Source organism: Chinchilla lanigera, unplaced genomic scaffold (genome assembly GCF_000276665.1).
Source record: "Chinchilla lanigera isolate Chin_1 unplaced genomic scaffold, ChiLan1.0 scaffold00018, whole genome shotgun sequence".
Lineage (NCBI taxonomy): Eukaryota > Metazoa > Chordata > Mammalia > Rodentia > Chinchillidae > Chinchilla > Chinchilla lanigera.
In genome coordinates this window covers 25,150,460-25,160,228 of record NW_004955419.1, presented here as the reverse complement: position 1 = coordinate 25,160,228, position 9,769 = coordinate 25,150,460, and the positions used below count along the sequence as shown (strand labels likewise).

Here is a 9,769-nt window from a genome sequence, read left to right as displayed (position 1 = left end):
ATAACAGAAGGGAAGAAGGAAAGAAAACTGAAATTTTTTTCATCTGACAATATCTTTTCTCTATGTGGTAGGATGTGAGATTATCTGCTGGGAATAGAGAAGTTAAAGTGATTGGAAATTTGAAGAGAGGGTCTGAAAAATGTACTGTAATTCATGAGAGCTATTCTTTTTTAACAGTACCACATGTATTTCCTAAATGTATTCTATTTATAGCTTCAAAAGACCTTATCTACTTATATATTATTAGATAAATAACATTTAAAATTGCAAAATCATAATTGGGCATACTGGTTCACAAGTTTTTTTGAGGTTTCAATATTTTATTCAAGGTTTACCTTAAGTGATGTTAATTACAGCATTTGAAGGGGAGGGTCTAATTCCCCACAAAATGGAAGACTGCAAAATGTACCCACCAAACTGCTGAAAAATACATTGAATGGTAAGAATGCAACCTACACCCAATTTAGATTCCTAGCATTGTCACGTGTGATTACAGTCATGCAGACTTCCTAGCTTGCAGCTGGTCATACACTGGTACAAGGGAAAAAAAACCACTACATGAAAAGGAAATCCTGAATGATTTGCTTCATTACATCCTCCCTTCCCACCCCGAAATGGCACAAAAGAAACAGTTACTGCACCCTGTAGACTCCTTTTGGTGTAAAAGAGGTGGGGAGGGGATGAAGTGGGAACAGGCTGTGAACATCTGTCTAAAACAGTCCCTTCCAGATGAGTTTGTACACACCATCAAGTTGTGAGCTCCTTAATCAATCAGGGTTAAGAAACAGGGTTTAATTCTCAGAAAGTCAAAATTCATTCATTGATGCAGATTTGGAAAGTGCCTACACATTATCAGCTTCCACTTGTAATCATGTCTATAATATTTTTTTTTGTTTTTGTTTTTTGGCTTTTTTCTGGTACCGGGAATCAAACGACCTTGCGCTTGCCAGGCAAGCACTGTGCCGCTGAGTGAAATCCCCAACCCCATATCTAAAATATTTTGAAAAGGAATCTGGCATCTCTAGAAGGGCCACCAAGTTCTTCCACATCTACACCTGAAAGGACTGGTACTTTTTGGATCAGATTTCTTCTGTACCTCTGAATCAGTAACCCCTTAAAGCTGAATCATCTTTAACCTGGGGGTCTAACATGATTTTTTAGCAATTCTTGCACCCTAGATATACAACATTAAAAGGTAAACTAAATTCTGAAGGTAGTTATGCTACAAAATAGTTTAAAATTAACAATTGTACACTGTGCATTTATGCTTGAAATTCCAGTCCTAGTTGTTGACATTCTTGTCATCCAGCAGAGCTGACAGTGTCAGTTTTTTGTTTTGTTTTGTTTTGTTTTTGGTGCCGGGTATTGAACTTGGGACTTTGTGCTTGCCGGGCAGGCACTGTACCGTGGAGCTATATCCCTGGCCCTGACAGTCTTAGTCTGATTCCTAACTTTAGGGCCTGAATGTACCCTAAACCAATCAGGCTGGAGTTGTTCACTTTGGCGGAGAAGCAGGCATCAGGATCCACCTGATGCGTGGCTGCTATTCCCAAGCAAGTGTTACTGTTTCCTGCTGTCCGGGTAAGACTGACAGCAGTCTCCAACTTCTTTTTCACCTTCTGGTAAATTGAACCACCAAATTCTGTCCCATCATTCACATTAGTGTGAAGCTGGAACTCATCGGTCTTGTAGCCAATTGCAAAGTTGCTCCAGGTCACTCTGGACTTTGTAGTCTCAAAATTCACCTCGTAGCCAGCCAGTCAATCAGCCCTAGTAGGCCAGCACCAGGGCAGCGCGCATTGAAGGCCCTGCGATATCGAAGTTCACACTGCAGCCCAGCTTGGTGTGCTTCCGCTCCTACCCCATCTTGATTTCAGCATTCTTTTTCCCGGTGTTAGGTGAGAAGGGCGAATCGAAGGTCAGCTTCAGTCCCTGCGCAAGCTGATCTTTCATGGTGATCTCAGTGCTGAGGGTTCGGCTTCCCCGTGAATGTCAGGCCATCCTCTGTCCACCTGAACTTGGTTTCCAGACTGCCTGTCACTTTGGTGCTCTCTGTGTTGGCTGAGCCCAAGTGTGTGAATTCTAATCCATTCTCGGACTTGGTTTTCAAATCCAGTTTTATTAATCCAAACCCGTAGCTCTTGGTGAAGGCATCCCTGGCAGACTTGCCAAGATCGGCGTACAAGGGAGGCGCGGCTGGCCACCTTCTACTCTGCAGTGGCTGCAGCGTGGGTGCCTGGTTCACAAGTTTGAGGCCAGCCTGGGAAACTTAGCAAGACCTTGTCAATAAAATAGGATTTAAAAAATGAAATACAATGTGCTGGGGGTATAGCTTAGTGTAAGGTCCTGGGTTCAAACCCCAGTACTGTAAAAAACTGCATAGTCAGAAATAGCTTTAGAGAGAATGATAATAAAAATGTTACCTTTATCCAACGACCGTGCTCAGTTCTCCATAGCAATATCAACACAGAGAAAATGATACGATGATGAAATTGACTTCAGTGACATTCGAATTGTAAGAAAGTCTTATGGGCCATGAAAAATAAGAGAGAATGACCCTATCGGTGGTCATGTAAGAGCTGGTTGTCACATTAAGAACGTTTCAAGGTCTGCACGAGTGGTTACTAACCTTATATTTCCCACAGCAAATCTGTCTTTCTAATGTGTTATTCACCTGGATCAGTGCTGATGCAAACAAAAATGGAGATGTAGCAAGTATTTTGGGTGACTTTCCTTTCTCTTGTTACGAGCTCATAGGACAGTCTGTGATCAAGTTCAGTAACTCTCCTGGCAACAGTGACAGGCAGGAAGTCTAGGCTTTCCAAAGATACTCTGTATGTGACTGCTTTTGTGCTGCTTCCTAATAACAGCTGTTTCAGGTTCTGCTGAACCTGGAGTCGCCTTTCCTCTCAGGATAGACTGTTCTTTTAAGCCTTTGTCTTGAAATGTATATTTCAAGATAAGTACCAAGAATATTCTTGAATTCCTATTAAATTCAATGCCAAGTGATGTCTAAATATTATCTGTAATGCTTTAAACTATCTGTTAAAAACCACAGTCCCAGTGGTCCTAAGATACTAAAGAAAAAATTAGTGCTTTGTTGATTAGGGATCAGGTGATCCACCTGGAAGTCGCCTATACCCTACTATCAACCTTTTATAGGGAACTACCAAGGGACCATGCCAACCAAGAGAAGTAGCAGTCTTTCCCATTTTATTTATATTCTTTGGGTTGCAGTTGAGGGCACATGGGCACATCTAATCATAATGATTCATTATTTGAAACTGAACACCAAGTTTCCTCTAATACTTTTTAAAAGTACTTTAAAAAGAAATAAAAATTTATAAAGAAAATTTAAAGATTTTTCACCTAGAAAAGACAGGGCCCTTGGCAACTCACTTGGCTCCCCTTCTATCCCTCTCTAGGACAGAAGCTTTCTTTCCCTCAATAAATATATTCTGCTCTTAAAATTTTTTTTCCAAATCTTATTAGTTCATTCCTTTAATGCAGCTATGTAGTTCTTGGAATGACATGTAGACATATTTTGGTTAAGAACAACAGGTTAAAAAAAAGAACAATAAACAATCAGGTCTGTGTCAGTTAGCTTTGATCATGTGACATCCCCTCAGAAATTGGTGGTTTAAAAATAATCACTTTTCTGTAGCTCATAATTCTTTGGGTCAGCCAGGCAGATCTTCTGGTCTAGGCCAGCTCGCTCCAGTGAGTTTGGTCAGTTAGTGGCCTCATTCACATATGTGGTGGTTGGCAGTTTGGCAGAGCTGAGGTTTTCTGCGCATAGCTTCTCATCTTCCAGCAGGCTACCTGGGGTTCAATTCATGTGTAGTCTCAAGATTTTTAAAGCAGCAAGAAGGTAGTCCTCAGAGACCATGTGTGTTTGGCTTTGTGCTTGTATCAAACCTGTCAGTGTCTCCTTAGCTAAGTCAAGCCCCATAGCCAAACCCAGATGCAAGACAATGAAGAAATAGATTCTGTTTCTTGATGGGAAGAACTGTAAATTTATATTGAAAAGGGGCATAGATACTGGGGTAGAAAATCCTTTTGGCAATTCCCCACACTGTTAATCCCATCTCTGTACTGTAGTGTCAGGAGGTCTCTGACGCCATGCAAGGGATTTCCTTCTGTGTTTCCTGTTAACTGTCACATTTTCTATTTCATAAGCCATTTTTATTTTTAGAGTGCACTTTCATGAGCATGAATCAAAAATGCTTCCAGAAAGGACTTTTATTTAATTGAGGTCAAATCTTACATTCAAATTTTGAGGATTTTTAAGGAGTGAACTTATTTGAAATTGTATTTGTGCATTTAGAAAGTAAAGATATAAGCAATACATGTTTAACTCTGATAGGGTGAGGAAGAGAGAGAAAGAATGAGAATGAATATGAATGTCAGTACAGAATAGAGGTCAAAAGCATGAACTTTCAAGTTAGATCATTTGTGTTAGAATTCCAGCTCTTCCACTTTCTAGCTGGTTTGAGTAAGTTACAGAATCTCTTTGTTTCTGAGTGTCTTAGGAACACTTTTCTCATTGCTGAGTCAAAATACCTGACACCAAAAGTTAAAGGAGGAAAGGTTTATTTACCTCATAGTTTGTAGAGGTTTCAGTTTGTAATTGGTTGGCTCCACTGCAGCGTGGCATGGCAGAGGGGCATCATAGAGGAGAAAGAGTTCATGGCTGGCAGAAGATAGCCAAAGCAGCAAGCAAGCAAGTCCAAGCAACATTAGCATCTTATTTCTGCCCCTTTATACTCTATCTAGGCTACCCAGCTTAGGGTGGGTACCAAACCAATCGGTGGACTAATTTTGTAACACATATGCTTAATACCGGTGTCACACACTCTATATCCAGGCACCTCTGAAAAAGCCCCATCTATGACTGCTTGAGGCTTTTGGGGTGACATGAAGACACAAACCATAGCACTGAGTTTCTGCATTTATCAAGTAGGGATAATAATACTTAGTCACAGCTGGTTAGAGGATATATAAAGAGCTTAGAACAGTCTACAGCTCAAGGGAAGTATTTTATTGATATTAGCATTTATTTGTATTTATGCACCTAATTTCTTGGATCCCAGTTGTCCAGTTTCGAGGCAAAACTTCCTCCTTTAAAGCCTGGATGTGGAGCCTGTGCACTCATTCTTCTGAACACTGCAAGTACTGTCACTGACCAGGTTTACTTCCCCAAGTCATGTCTGGACTACAAAGAAATTGTTGTTAGTCCACCAGTCCATCTTGATCATTGCTTATCATCTTTGTCTGTACCTCTAGTGTTATAAGAGCCCTGGATATTGCTTTATTCTCTACTATGGAGCTTAGTAGAGCTTAGTATTTTATAAAACAAACTGAAGACTTAGAGACAGCAGAACCACAATGTCACTCCTCAGGCCACTGCAATTTGTCTTATTTCCTTTACCTCAATTTTCAAGTGTATACATGAGTAGAGAAAATAAATAATGAATTCTGTTGTGCCACAGCTCAGCCTAAAATATTTGTCAGTATGTTTGTCAATCACGTTTCATTTATTTTATCCCTTTTCTGGAGTATTAGAAAGCAAATCCAAGGTGTCATGTCAGTTTATACGTAAGTGCTTGACTATGCATCTGTTGTAGTCAGGGTTTGCAAGGGAAACAATTTAATAGAGGACACATAATTTATAGGTTTATTTTATGGTATTCACCCAAAAAGCCAAGCACAGAAGAGTGCAGAAAATCTGTCCATACTGTAGAGACCCAAAGAATCTAGCTGAAGGCCTGGATCCCATGGCAATGTCCTGGAGCCCATGGCAATGTCTTCCATGAGTCCAACTGGAGGCCCAGAGCCCACAACACTGTCTCATGCAAATCTGTATCAAGGATCTGCACTGGGTAGATCCAAAGGTCAGTGGTGGAAGTTAGAAAGGGTGAAGGATCTCTGCACCAGCAGGCTGAGGGATCTGCACTGGAGCTAGAAAGTGATGCTCAAGGTAAGGACCAGAGTGCCACACAAGAGAACCATAGCCATCCTCAGTAACAGCGAGGTCCTGAGCTCCTCTGATAATGAGAACAGCCTAGTTCATGTCAGGAAAACCAGCTTTTCCAGGAGAATCAACAGCATACCATCTTCCCTTCCAGTTCTTTTTATGCTGTTGGCAACAGTCCTCAGGTGGGCCTTCCACACCCAGCACCATGCTGACTAGGTTCACCTGGGTGTTACAAATTGCCCATTAGTTAATCTACACAGCATCACTAAATGATAAGTATTTACATATATAAATATGTAAATATAAATATATATATATTTTACTACCATGGTATTTTCACACTCAACAAAATGTCACAATATCGTGTAATGTACAGTGCATATTTAGGTTTCCCTTCTTGCCTTAAAAATGTGTTTACAGCTGTTGGTCAAATCAAGATCACACAAGGACATGAGTAGCGCTTCCTTTTCCCCCCTTCTCCTGCTGTAGCTTCTTCCCACCCTTCCTCACCTTTCTTTTTGAAACACAACTTTTGCATGTTTTTATAAACTTTCATATGGGAAAAGGGAAGGGGAGAGCCACAGTCAAACACTAGGTGTTTTAAATCTGGACTTGTGTGGGTTACTGTTAATGTGTGGCCACCTCCATACTTTCTGGAAATTGCTTGGGGGTAAGAGAAAGGAAGACCATATTTTCATAAGAATGCTTACAGTATTCATCTAAAAAGTGACAAGCAAACTACGAAAATGGGGGATGGGGACAAACAAGATGAACTATGTGTTTGAAAGGAGATTCAATTATAGCTTTTGAAAGCAAGAAGCATCACAGTAAAGAAGATTAAGTACGCATCTAAAAGGAAATTCAGACACTGTATATAATTGAAAGAATTCACCATATTCCCCCTGTTTATAAATTTAGAATAAGGGATATAAAACTCTTTTGATTACGGCTGTGCTTAATTTTCTCATCATTCTTCCCTCAGTGCAGGGTCAAGTCTTCACATTTACATCTGGGTACTTGTAGGGTATAATTATACTGAAGGAACACTTCTGGGAGGTTGTGGTAATTTGTTTTTCCTACATTGATCTTGACCACCCTGTTCTGCCTTCTAGCTAAATGCTTTAGCCAGCATGATTTTTAAGTTAAATAACCTGACCACTGCTCATTAGCGGTTTCTCAGAATAAAAACAACATTTCTTCGTTTAAAAAGCCTTGAATGGCTCATCCCCTGCCTATCTGTGTGGTTTTATTTGGACTGTTGGCCTTTTCCCCCTGTTGCTTCTTCTGTGGCATATTCTTACCTAAGTTGCCATAGAATATCACCTCCTCTTCCTATGCCTGACCAGAATACCCTCCTCCATAGCCCATCTTCCAAGTACATTGGGTGTCTTCTTTGTTACAGAACCACGTTCTTTCTTTCCAAGCACTTACCCATGTTTGTGATCATTAATTTATTCATGTGGTTATTTGGTTAGGTCTGTGTACTGTGTTCAGGTTGTACTTCACACAGAATGTACAAATGGTGGCCCTTCTGTTAGGCTGTTGTCCAGAAAGTCAAGACAATGTCTGTACACCACGGTATAGGTAGAGAAGTTGTGCTGTCTTTCCTCATACCTCACAAGAGTCACAGTCAGTGTTTCTATGACAATGCTTAACAGGAGAAAAACAGTAGATTTGTTTACTCCAAGTTTACATGACCTGGGAGCTTTCCAATTGAAGACCCAGAGACCTAGGGAAAACTGTCCACTTTTATTCTTAGGTTAGATGACGAGTAGAAGCTTGTGTAGAAATGTCATGGGCCAAAAAAGGTATGACCTGAGATAGGAGACTGAGTGGGGGAACTCAGCAAGAGCTGTCTTTTCAGACTCTCTGGCATCTTTGGGTAGCATTTTTTCCTCCTGAACACAGGGCAGGACCCTTCCACAATGAGGGTCTCAAAATCTACTTTCAGACAAGGTAAGTCGGAGCATTCTTTTATGACCAACTCCTCCACAGAAAGTTAGGGAAAGACTAGAATAATATGTTTAGGTTTTATGGGTTGGTTTGCGGAAAATGGATTTTAGTTTCAGTGACCAATTCTGGGGGGAAGAATTCTGGTTTCTTTGCTTGGGTGAGGATGAGGGGTAGGAGACAGCGGAGCAAGAAAAGAGTAGAGAGAAGTTTTTCTTCTGAGTTTTTCTGATGTTCCTCAGTTAAAAGCACTCAAAGGGCTAAAGCACCACACTTGGGGGTATCCTTTTCTGAGCCTCAACCTCACTTTATGGCCAGCACACAGTAAACAATGTGTAGGTTGACTGAATAAGCAAACAACTATCAGAGAGAGTTCTTATTCAGGTTCATTTATTCAGCTTTAAAAATTAAAGTTCCTAAGGCTTCTCTGACTTATTTGTACATAGAATTCATTCTAATTTATATTAGTTATAGTCTATAAAGATACTATGAAAAATGATTAGTGAATATGGAACCACTGCTCCTTGGAGAAAATACAGGGTTAGGTTTCTGAGGGCCTCTGGTCACAAGATTTTTGTCAGCTAATCAAAATATAACCTCATGTGCTTCTATTTAAAGACACTTTATTTAATATCAGTGTTGGGTTATTAGCATGGAACTCATGACCAATAGCACTGTAACTCAAGCTTATTGAGAGTTTATCTTTCATACATGTTTTCTCCCAAAAGCATATTGCAGATGCCTTCTTTTTTATTTTAAAGAGAAAAAAACCAAAATAACAACAATAAAGACAAAAAACAAAACAATAAAAATGATATGGGATTTCCAAACAAGATGATAGGGATTAACAATGGATGTTATATTACATATTGTTATCTTCAAAATGTTGCTCAGATTATCAGATATAAGAATGCAAGATTGATCAAACAATTAAAGACAGTAATGAGTAATAAGAAAACATTAGAAATGATACAGAGCTTCATTAAAAATGATGGTAGGAATTCAGCAATTGTTGTTATATTGTATATTGTTTATCTTTTTTTTGTTCTGATACCAGTAATCTAACTCAGGACTTTGAGCTTGCCAGGCAGGCTCTTCTGCTGCTGAGCTATATCCCTGGCCCTATATTGTATATTGTTGTCTTCAAATTAGTTGTTCCACTTAGCAGATATAAGCATGCAAAATTGGTCAACAGAAAAAAATTTAAGCACTAACCATTTCTTTGAATAAACCAATAGACATTAGCAATACACTTATCTCAGCTATCCATATATATATCTTTTTTAATTTTAAAGAGAAAATAACAAAAACATAGTAATAAAAACAGAGACATAAACAAAACAACATAAAGACAGTAAAAATGATACAGAATTTCAAAGCAAGGTGATGGGAAATTAACAATGGTTGTTCTACTGTACATATTGTTGTACATATTGTTATCTTCAAAGTCGTTACTCAGATAACCAGATATAGGCACATGATTGATCAAACAATTACACATTAACTGTTCCTTTCAATAAACCAATAGAAATTAGTAGTACAATTACCTTAGCTATCTTGTGTATATAAATATATATAGTTTTCCATTCCTTCTTTATTTTTCTTTTCCCTCATCCCCGTCACAGATGCCTTCTTAAAGATAGTAAGTAAAACCTTAGCACTACATGTGGGAGTGGTTTTAAACAGTAAAATCACTAGCCAAGGCAAAGCTCACTGAAGTAGAAAAATGTGGAAAAAGTGGCACTGAATAAAATGGTGAAATGACATTTGTGTACTGTATGAGAGCTGAAATAAGGCAAAATGTCACCTCCTTTGACTTCCCCTGGGAATGTGAATTTGGGG

General features: G+C 39.2%; 1 pseudogene; it reads right to left on the bottom strand.

The window, feature by feature from the left end:
* Positions 1-1,282: 1,282 nt before the first annotated feature.
* LOC102008226 overlaps positions 1,283-9,769 on the bottom strand; it is a 21,820-nt pseudogene continuing 13,333 nt past the window's right edge.